Source organism: Euprymna scolopes, chromosome 33, assembly GCF_053919585.1.
Source record: "Euprymna scolopes isolate OS-2025 chromosome 33, ASM5391958v1, whole genome shotgun sequence".
NCBI lineage: Eukaryota > Metazoa > Mollusca > Cephalopoda > Sepiida > Sepiolidae > Euprymna > Euprymna scolopes.
In genome coordinates, this window is record NC_136514.1 from 26,034,090 (window position 1) to 26,046,885 (window position 12,796).

The window sequence follows — 12,796 nt, forward strand, 5'->3', positions numbered from 1 at the left end:
CAGATGATGATGATGTTTTCATTATTGCGGTCTATAAAAATGAGGATATCTTCAACAATAACATAGATGGCGTGTATTTTGACTGTATTAAATAATTATTTTCTACATTACATTTTTTACTGTGGAATCACCACTTATCAAGGCTCAGGGGCCACTCAAGGTTGGTTGGTTGCTTGCTTGGTTGTTTTTGTTTTACGGCATATCGACGCTTTTCAGGTTATTTAATGCCAATTCCACTGATTTTGAATACAATTCTTTTAATAGAACATATTTGTTTTTCAAGTCGGTTTCTATTTAACCCATAGTTGAGACCCTAACAGTTACTACCACTCCAGGTCAGAGTGGACCTGGGAGCAATGGCAATTAAAGAGTGGCTCCACACTCCCCAAAACCCGCGAACTGGGACCTCACCATCGAATATAGTTTAAGGTCATATCAAGGACCGCCACTCAATGATAAGGGTTAAAGAATGCACAGTGGTCAAAAAGAACAATATAGTAATCGTTAGAAATGTAAATTTGGTAAATTGGATTACTTAAGGGGAACGGCTCATCAAGAACTTGTTTACATTGGACTTGAAGACGACCATATTGTAGTCAGCTGGAAAGCAGGTAAACAGAAGAGAGTTCCACAAGTGTCCAGTTCTAAGAAAGAAGTTTTGTTCATGGAATCTACGTTTAGGCTTAGGCACAGATAAAGAGTGGGGAAATTATTGATAGTGGTTTCAGCTAGACGAGTGTTTCTTGTGAAAGTTTGACGAGGGGTACTATAGATTGAAGTTCAGACGATCACTTGCCATGAAAATAACGATAAAACAGGGGCAGGATCGCAACGTCTCTTCTGTGAGAAAGAGGTTGCAGGGAAGAGAAAGGGGCATCTCCCACTTGGCTACGAAGTTTATTTTTAACTCTGTCAAGGCAAGATAAGGTCTTCCTAGCAGCTCCTGCCCAGATGTGACAGCAATACTCCATCATTGGGCGTACCTGGTTCTTATATAGGGAGATAATTTCTGCAGCAGGTAGATATTTACTATATCGATAAAAGGGTCACACCATTTTTCTCCAGCGACCTTGGCAACGGATTTGATGTACGTGTTCCATTTTAGATAAGGAGTAAAAGTCCAGCCATATCCTTGTCAAAACATGGAGCCTCCCCAAGACGAGAGCTATACATTGTAATTGATGCCAGATGGGGATCAGAACGTTAATGATGTAAAGATAGAAGCTTGGTTTTAGATGCATTAAGAGTAACCAGGCACTTTTTCCACATTGTACCGCATGCTTAAGATCAGAGGAAGGAGAATCAGAGGGAACTTGGATGTGTGGAAATTGCTGTATGTTGACCAAAGTACAGAACCCATGGAAACACTACAGATTTGTGTTTTCATTTTTCACTCATGGGCGTAGAATTCAACTTTTGTTAGGCAGATTAACAGTGACCTCTTTTAGGATTATAACTTGGTTTATGAAAGGAGTGAGAAGGGCTTTATTAATTATAATGATGTCGACTGTTTTATGAGCTGTGACATTAGTGAATAGACTTTCTACATCCAGTGAGGCAGTGATTTTATTATTTACTCTTGTAGTTTTGAGAATCCGTATAAGTTCTTCAGTAAACTTTACACTATATTTGCTAAATATAATCTATATTATATATAAATAAATATAGAGTTATGAGTTTGTTGGTTAATTTAATTCATTTATAAATAGTGGTTGTTACTTGCGAAATTATGGACGGAGGGAGAGAGATTTTTTTTATGGGTTTTTACATTTCTATATATTTGTATATGGGATTCTAATTATTTGGGAAATTTTTTGGTTTTTATTTTACGTCATCATTCGCTATAATAAGTATATCAACTTTAGTTTTGAGTTCATTAATAGAGCTTTTGGGATTGTGCAGTATAGCCAACAAACAAAAAAGGATAAAAACATTAAATATACAAAAAATAAAACTTACCATAGGGAATAAAAATTACTTTTCTATCTATCTGGTTCATTTTTGTGATTAAAATAGTTTTAATGCTTTTTCCATTCGAAAAAAATCATTTTTACAAGTTAGTTATTTAAAAGATTGATATAACTCTGTGTTTTCTTTGAGGAGGGGATAGCATCTTCAGTTAAGACAATTTATGGTCGTCAATAGAAAACTTATACATAGCAATTCCAATATAAAACACGAAAAATTGTAGACGCTTTGTACATAAAACCTAGACAACGTAAAATAAACAACATTAATTACGAATCTAGTCAATATTTTCAAGTGCCTAGCTTCGTAGTTAGCTATTAAAACATTTAAAATATTGTTAATTTTATTTAGCAACGTATCTAACACGTGATCACGTTTCCTCATGCGGCATTCGTTACTTATGCGTATTAAAAAAAATCAAAAATTGCTCCAGTTAAAACTTAGCATACATGAAAATACGCCAGATGACGACTGGGAGAATTAAGTCGGAATACTCACAGGTAAAGGGAACAAAAATGCACCCAAGGCTTCATACATATTATAATTTAACAGAAACATGAGAAGGATTATACGAAAAGTAGAAAAATAAAAATGAATATTTAAACAGAGATACTCCAAGCTATAAAATAACGTTTGCTGGAATAAAAAAAATAATGCTGCCTAAATACGTACGATACGAAGTTAAATAATACATTTAGTACACCGTATTTTCGTAAATGTTGACTCGCGTTCGACCAACAGCTGATATAAACATCCGGAATATGCCGAACCCTGATCAAGCTGGTCAGTCAATGAAATAGACATAACAAACACGATTAGCCAATAGAAATCTAAGCAGACAACATTTAATAAATTGGAAAAAAAATTAATACTGAAGAGTATAAAAAGGCTTTATTAAAAAAAGGGAAAGGCTGTTTGCTTGAAGCATTGAGAGTAAATAAATATTGAAAAGTATAAGAAGGCTATAGCAATGCAGGAAACTTGGTGTTGGAGTAATATGACGTATGAACAAAAATACACAAACGAATGGCTTGTAGTTTGTTTTTTATTGTATATCTATTTATCTTTCAAAAACTATTACAAATAAATAAATATGGGCATACTGTTTGAAACAATGAAGATGGTAGAAGTGTTTAAGATATCGAGAATATATATCTTTTTCAAACCAGAAACGTATTAACAAATTTAATAAGTCTAAACCTAACCCTAAACCATAAACCATAAAAAATATGTTTTTAATCACGCACAAATTTAATAAGTCTAAACCTAACCCTAAACCATAAACCATAAAAATATGTTTTTAATCACGCACAAATTTAATAAGTCTAAACCTAACCCTAAACCATAAACCATACAAAATATGTTTTTAATCACGCACAAATTTAATAAGTCTAAACCTAACCCTAAACCATAAACCATAAAAAATATGTTTTTAATCACGCACAAATTTAATAAGTCTAAACCTAACCCTAAACCATAAACCATACAAAATATGTTTTTAATCACGCACAAATTTAATAAGTCTAAACCTAACCCTAAACCATAAACCATAAAAAATATGTTTTTAATCACGCACAAATTTAATAAGTCTAAACCTTACCCTAAACCATAAACCATAAAAAATATGTTTTTAATCACGCACAAATTTAATAAGTCTAAACCTAACCCTAAACCATAAAAAATATGTTTTTAATCACGCACAAATTTAATAAGTCTAAACCTAACCCTAAACCATAAACCATAAAAAATATGTTTTTAATCACGCACAAATTTAATAAGTCTAAACCTAACCCTAAACCATAAACCATAAAAAATATGTTTTTAATCACGCACAAATTTAATAAGTCTAAACCTAACCCTAAACCATAAACCATACAAAATATGTTTTTAATCACGCACAAATTTAATAAGTCTAAACCTAACCCTAAACCATAAACCATAAAAAATATGTTTTTAATCACGCACAAATTTAATAAGTCTAAACCTTACCCTAAACCATAAACCATAAAAAATATGTTTTTAATCACGCACAAATTTAATAAGTCTAAACCTAACCCTAAACCATAAACCATAAAAAATATGTTTTTAATCACGCACAAATTTAATAAGTCTAAACCTAACCCTAAACCATAAACCATAAAAAATATGTTTTTAATCACGCACAAATTTAATAAGTCTAAACCTAACCCTAAACCATAAACCATAAAAAATATGTTTTTAATCACGCACAAATTTAATAAGTCTAAACCTTATCCTAAACCATAAACCATAAAAAATATGTTTTTAATCACGCACAGATTTAATAAGTCTAAACCTAACCCTAAACCATAAACCATAAAAAATATGTTTTTAATCACGCACAAATTTAATAAGTCTAAACCTAACCCTAAACCATAAACCATAAAAAATATGTTTTTAATCACGCACAAATTTAATAAGTCTAAACCTAACCCTAAACCATAAACCATAAAAAATATGTTTTTAATCACGCACAAATTTAATAAGTCTAAACCTAACCCTAAACCATAAACCATAAAAAATATGTTTTTAATCACGCACAAATTTAATGAGTCTAAACCTAACCCTAAACCATAAACCATAAAAAATATGTTTTTAATCACGCACAAATTTAATAAGTTTAAACCTAACCCTAAACCATAAACCATAAAAAATATGTTTTTAATCACGCACAAATTTAATAAGTCTAAACCTAACCCTAAACCATAAACCATAAAAATATGTTTTTAATCCCGCACAAATTTAATGAGTCTAAACCTTACCCTAAACCATAAACCATAAAAAATATGTTTTTAATCACGCATAAATTTAATAAGTCTAAACCTAACCCTAAACTATAAACCATAAAAAATATGTTTTTAATCACGCACAAATTTAATCAGTCCAACCATTATAATTAATATCCGATACATGTCGTTATTTTTTTTGTTTCCTATCGTGTTTAAATGTGATACACCCTTAGCATATTCCGGTAGTTTATATCAGCTGCCGGTCGAGCCCGAGCCAACATCACAGAAATCCAGTGCGCTAAATGCAAAAGTACCAGTTAGATGTATGTACATATATATTGCTAAGCACAAAATAATATTAAAAAATAATTACTTAATAAATTATTATGTTAAAATATAGAATATTGTGAAATTGTCGATTCGTTTCCGATCACTTGAGGCGATAACATTGGGAAACGTTGATGTGTGTCTTACTTCCTAGCGTAGAAGTAAATGAAAACTGCTCTTTTTATTGTTAAAATTTATGTCGTAAAAGTAATAGTAAGGGGCAATAATTGAATGAAATAATAAATAAACGATGTAGATAGCGTTATTACTGTTTTTATCAATATAACATTCTGCTTGTTCCTTCCTTAGTCCGTACGTTACGCTTTCAAAAATATCAAATACAATTTTTTAATGCAAAGCTGCTTTAAAAAGGCTACATTCGTGAGATTTTGGCTTTAAAAGACAAGAATATGAGCTTGAACTCATTTTGATGTAGCGTCGTTTTCGAATATATTTATAACTAGCATTTCAGCCCGGCACTGCCCGGGTGTATGGAGGTGTATGTTGAGTAAAAAAAAAGAACAAAAAACGGTCAATTTTTTATACTTTGACCCCTATTATGACCCCTTAACATTTATTGTTTTGGGCTCGAATAAAGTTATTAAGTTAGACCCATGTCCAATGAATCTATATATAAAATTTAGATTGTTTAGACCCAAAATTGTCGGAAGAGTTTGATAGAGTTCTCAAAGATCAAATCGTTGAACTTTGACCCCTTAACAGCCAAATTATGTCCGAAAATGGATTACAAAGATTTCCCCAAATCTCAGTACCCTGTATAACAAATTTCGAGTCTGTAGACTTAAAATTTACAGAGTTATTGCGTAGGGAAATGTACACAGAAACGTTCACTTTATATATATATATATATATATATATATATATATATATATATATAGATAGATAGATAGACAGATAGATAGATAGATAGATAGATAGATAGATAATATATGATCATTGTTATAATGGTGTGAGAAAGAAACTCGTAGTAATTTCCACGTGCAGCGGTTCTTTGCCAAAAAAGAAACCAGTAATACGCTGCGTTACAAAGGAAACCTTCGAAAGCAACAGGACAAAAAAAATGATCATCAGTCACCAAGTATTTCTTAGTATTTATTAGTACTTATTAATTTATCTCATTTGGATTAGTTCTTTATTTAAAATGCAATGGACACTATTTTCATAGAAATCGTTAAAAATCATATTTGCTGAGTGTTATTATTTTTTTTTTTTTTTTGTCTTAAAGACTATTTTTTTTTTTTTGCGATATTCAGAAAAATATTAGCTTCACCAAAACATATGTGTTTATTTAATATATTTTTCATTCGGCAGAATTCCTGCGAGTCTTGCTAATTATTATTATCATTAGTAGTAGTAGTAGTAGTAGTAGTAGTAGTATAAAAATATAACCAAACATTCCTAGCAGAATTTGAACTCAGCTCGCTGTTTTAAACTCTCTGATGGTAATCAAACCTCCGCTAAAATAAAACTCAATTTTTAAGTCACTTCAAAATTAGAGAAAAAGAATCAACACTTTTTTCATTTTCGTTTTCCTCTTTCGTCTGAAATTTAATTCCTTTATTTTATCATTTCTGTATTTTTTTTTTTCAAAAAAAATTTAATTGGCCACTTTTGGCGCGAACAGTAAAAAATGGCGGAAAGCAAAATTGGTAGAAAAAAAAACATTTGAGCTAATTAAGACATGTCGAAACTCGATTTGTGGAAATTAGATTTAAAGAGTGGAATTCGACAAATTAGTATAATCCTGTTTGAATTTTTTTTTTCTTTTTTACTTCGATTTGTTTTTAAATCTACGTTTTAGGAAGATTTTTCCCCAAGATTATCTTTCGTCTTCGCCTGGAACGCTAAAACTCGATTTGTTCATGTCAGTAGTACTTTGAATAGAGATTATCTAAAAGTGACGTTCCACAAATTTTCACGCTTTTTTTTTTAATTTTTTACAAGCAATAAACAACTAAAGCCTTGGCTATTAGGTTTGGGAATGACTTATTTGGCAAATCATAGATATATCGAAAGTTTGACTTTTCTGGGTAGATACTCCGTGGGTCGTCAACTGGGAGGAGAAATGCAGTTTTTCATCGAATACCTAGCCACGCCTAGAGCGTTGCCAGGGACCTTGCACAATCTAGCAAGAAACTATACGAGAATTAGTGGTTGGGTATCGTTTCGGATATGATGCGAGAGCGGCTGGGACGTTCAGAGGAGGAGATCCACTCTCAGTAGAGTTGGGCGCCAAGCAAGGATTATTTCAGCAGCTCTGCATATTTACTGCCACGGCGTTGGTTCGGCACACACTGCCTCCAGAAACAATATTAACTGCGTTCATATCTGTTAAAAACATATTAACGACTATATGACATTATCAAAAATCTCCCTCTCTTTAACAACGTAAGATCCACCTCTTTTTTTTTTGTTTAATTTCCAACGACTTTTCCGTTTCTGAAACAGAACAGCGTCACACTTTGCACATGAAAACATTTCAAATATTTGTACCGGTGTTTTTTTGTTTTCTTAATCTCATTCATCCAGAGAGAAGTCTCAAAATAAAGACGAAACGTTGATGAACACATAACATGTTTTGTTTCTTTTTATTTCTCTACTAGTGGGGGTACTCGGCGTTTCCCGGGTGTTTGGGTGTGTGTGTGTGTGTATGGGGGGGGGGGGTAAAGTAAAAGATAAGCGAAGTAATAACCCTGTTTAAATATTTTTTTTAAAAAAACGATGTTAAACTTCTTTTAAAAAAATCGGAAAAACCAAAACAAACAAAAAAAATAGTGAACAAACGTAAAACTTCTTTAAAAAAAGAAATCGGAAGTACAAAAAGCAAAAATAAGGGAGAAAAATGAACGTGTTTGGAAAAAACAAAAACAAACACAGCGAAAAGCGAAAAAAATAGCATAAATAACACTTCGATTCGGTTTAGTCCATGGTGCGTTTCACCCAGTAGAAAGCATTGAACGAAAAGGAACGTTAAAATCCATTCCAGTTTTTTAAGCAACTACAAAACGAAATAAAGCGAAAAATGGCATAAATAACCCTTCGATTCGGTTAAGGCCATTGTGCGTTTCACTACGTAGAAAGCATAGGACGGAAAGCCACGGTAAAATTCCATTCCAGTTTTTTAAGCAACTACGAAGTAAAGAAAACCCAAACCGGTGTACCTTCGTAACTGTCTCTTGTGAATGATCCGGAAACGGTGTAAGTGATGGCGGGGAAGGAGGAATTAATTAGAAAGAAAAGATTTTACTACATCCATTGATTTTAACCGATTGTGGCAGTTAACTCTGAGCAGAAAAAATATAGGAATCTACGATTATCGAGGAAGTGGAGTGGTAATATGCCTATAACACACCTCAGATATTGTGCTGCAGTTTGTGCATATAACATTCGCATGAAATGTCTTGATTTATAATCCTATTAAGGCCAAAATCATAGGGGAAAATGAGTTCATTTTATATATATTGGGATTTTGTCGGAATACTATTTTCATTATTCTCATTATATATATATATATATATATATATATATATAGTAAAATATATATATATATATATATATATATATATAGTAAAAAAAAATAGTTCCACACTTTTTGAAGACATTTATTTTGAATAGAATTTAAAGATAAATTTGAAAACTTTGAAAATTTTAAATACCAGGAAAATGATAAAATCATTTTTATTTACGATTTTGGTGTTGTAAGTCCAATATTTCGCTAAAAATAACCTCATTAGGGTAATAAGTCCACCGTAGTTTTTTTTTTTTTTTTTTTTTTCTTAATTTTGCTTTTATGGAGGATGTAAGTTCTTGGAGAATAAAAATTTAAATGCACGTGCTGTCCATTTTTAACGTGTGCGTCGCTCCAGTTTCGAGCAGGGATATGAAGTAAAAAAAAAAGTAGTTACACACGATTTGAAGACATTTATTTTGAATAGAATTTAAAGATAAATTTTAAAATTATTACCCTTATGAGGTTATTTTTAGCGAAATATTGGACTTACAACACAAACAAAAGTAAATAAAAATGATTTTATCATTTTCCTGACATTTAAAGTTTTCAAAGTTTTCAAATTTATATATATATATATATATATATATATATATATATATATATATATATATATATATATATATATATATGCAGCAGTTTTCTCTTAGGCATATTTCATTAAATAAAATAGACGTTTTGTCTATTGGTTCTATGTTCGATCCTAGGATTGAAATGAGAATATGTATATATTTGTGAATAAAATTTCATTGAAATTATGAAGATTTTTTTTAGTAGGTTTGGAGTAAAAGCGGTATGTTGGTTAAATAATCTAGCTAATAGTCATGAAAAGATTTGTTAAAAGAAAGGACACTCGATTCCGCACATCCCCAAAAACCGGATAGGGCGAGATGCCTAAATTGAATGGAAAGTTTGTAAGTTTTATTGAATAAATGAATTTGGGCTGGGAACAAAGTGTAATATCTGTTCTGATATTAAGTTTAATCTGTTCTCTTTTTGGTCAGTGATGTAGAAATTATTCTAGGTTAAGGCAATTTTTGTTTTTGTTTCAATCCAGAGTGCACCTTTTGGGGAGTTGAATTTTGTACACAGTAAAACCTTACATTATGTCTAACTTTGTCCTCGTGAGGAGGCAAGTAAATAGGAACACATAACTGAAGCCAAACCTGAACCGGCTTGAGTAGGGTTGGGGTTCATACAATAAGAGCCACGTTTTGATAATTAGTCCGAGAGTGACTTTGCTGCTATTGAGTTGAGGTATCGTCCATCCTTCCGGGCTTATCTTTTATTGCAGAACGGGTTAGTTTATTGATAATCGATCGAGGCGTTGCTTCTAGGAAATGCTGATAGGGCTGTTCAAGCATTTTTGTAGGCGAGATTGAATTTTCATCTAGTACGCTGTCTTTTAAAATTCTTAACTGAGGTTGGGTTTGTCCTACTGCAACCGAGGGGGAAATTGTCAAAACTTTTGTCGATTTCATGAAAATATAAATAAATCGGCAAACATCAATGCTGATATTTACATATCTGGGCAGGAGCTGCTAAAAACAGCCTATCCTGCCTTGACAGAGTACAAAATAGACTTCGTGGCTTAGTGGGCTATGCCCTTTTCTCTACCCTGCTACCTCTCTCCCACAGAAGAGACGTTGCGAGCCTATCCTTGTTTTATCATTATTTCCATGGCAGGTGCTCGTCTGAACTCCAATCTCTGGTCCCCCCTCGCCAATCTTTCGCGAAAAACACCCGTCTAGCTGAATACACTGTGGAAAATTTCCCCCACTCTTTATCTGTGCCTAAATCAAAACGTGGATTCCATGAACAAAGCTTCTTTCCTAGAACTGCACGCCTGTGGAACTCTGTTCCGTCTGCCTGCTTCCCACCTGACTACAACTTGGATGTGTTAAAGTCCAACGTTAACAAATTCTAAATGAACAGCCCCTTAAGTAAACACTTCATCAAATCTCCACACTAACGTACTGTACTTGCAATAACCCTTATCCCTGAGTGGCTTCCGGGCCTTGATAAGTGGTGACCACTGTGTAAAAAAAACATACAATAAAATTATATTTACATAACTTAACTATGAAATACACTTTAGAATTATATGAACAAACCATAAACTTCATTTCACAAAGGAAAATACATTTTTAGAAAAATCGAACAACAAATTTTTGTGTATTTACAGAGAAACGTCCACTTAGTAATTTATCTATAACACAAGGAAGAATACTTGAAGCGAGTGCGTGCCATTAGAAATTGGTTGGCATGCCAAGTCTGTCACGCGTACCATAGATTGCTGACCTGTGATCCTAAGCGTTTCTTTCACTCATTTAACGGAGTAGCAATTTATATTCAGCTAGAACAATACAATATGGGTAAAATTAATTTCCCGGAATTAGAAAAGTTTGACAAATGAGAAATGGCATTATAGAAACGGTAAACACTCGACAAATTAGAGATGTTAATATAAGTTTATATTTTAAGAAGTTTTCCTCTCTTTGTCAAATTTTATTTTAATAGGATTAATGCTAAACCGTTGCGTGAACTAAATGTTTCAATTTGTGCAGCGTTTCTGCATGATGCTGAAAAATTCAGTTTATAGTCCTCTGTTGTTTTGGACGACATTCATCGGCTACTGTCTACTGTCAACTGGACGTTGATTCGACTGTGAATTGGTAGATCCAAGTTTTATCCATTGTCGCATATAAACGTAAAAATCATTTTAGTTGCAGATTTATTTATACATTTATCTGCGGAGTGTTCTCCTCATCTTCATAGTTTTTATTTCACCAAATTTTAGCCAAATCATCGTCTAGCCTGCTTTAGGTAGGATTGAAACTTTCCAGCTGACTACAATCTGATTGTCTTCAAGTCCAACGTAAACACGTTCTTGATGAGCCGTTCCACTTAAGTTAACACATTTTACCGAACTTCCATTACTAATGATTACTATATTGTCCAGTTGACTACTGTACACTCTTAACCCCGAGTGTTCTCTTATCCTTGATAAGTGGTAATGCCTATGTAAAAAAAAAAAAACTCTATCTTAAGACAATGCTCACCTTAGAGATTCAATGCTTCTATCCACTGTACCAAAGAGAGATCAAGGTTGGATTTTTTGGTCATAAATCCAAGTTTTCGTTCTTATCTGATTTTCACGTGTCGGATTCGTACCGAATGGTATTATATATTATGTTTTTTTTTTATTGGAATACAACCAATTAGTTGGGGGATAGGTTCATTTATTCACCAATATATAGATTTTGTGATTTCATTTCCCATTCCTATTGTTCTCCTATATAAACTCCAATAACACTTGTTGAGCTTTATATTGTCAAAATAAGTCTCCTCTTATAGAATTGAGATCACTCTTTTCTTCTAACGCACTGAGATATATATATATAGTGAGAATGTGTGCGTGGGGACACTTCTCAACCTCTATACTCAACGAATTTTTGATCTTCAGACTTTAAAATTGGTATATAGCGTATTGAGACACGTGGAAAACTTTTCAATCAGTTTTTATCCGAAACAAAGAACTGCTAAAGGGTCAAAATCGAAATATTGGTACGTGAGGATGACCGCTGTTTTTTTTATCTGTTTTCAACTGTTTCACGAATGCGCATGCATGAATCGTTCACATGAATCAGATGACAGATTAATAATGTTAAGAATAAATAAATTCTGAAAATAACCTTTAAAGAACGTGTAAAGCTGGCCTAATGGTTGTCGCACTGTCTTTAGGTTTTGGTTTCGATCTCAAATCGAATAATATTTTACTTACACAGAGTGAACTGTTTAGAAAAAAAAACATAATACTCGCATGTATATGATCGATTTCTTTCGGTTTTCTTTTTAACTCCAATTTTTAAGGGGTTGAACGTTATGTTTAATAACTACGATGTTTCAGTTTATAATGAATGAGATTCAGCATTAATTGAAATAAAATATTTATGCGTATTAACATACGGGTAACGCTGGCAGTCTGCAAGTATATGTATAAAATAAGAATCCTTAATTAATTCAAATATAATATTTACGTGTATTTTACGGCCGGGCAACGCTAGCATCTTAATAAAGTGCGAAGCTATTATGGAACACAAAGTATTTGGAGTCTATGACATATGGAAACGTGAATAGCATTGAGGAAGATACGAGAGTAGATGTATAATGGGGAAAATAGGAGGAAATATTTTAAAGTAATTCCATCGCGCGATTTCTACGA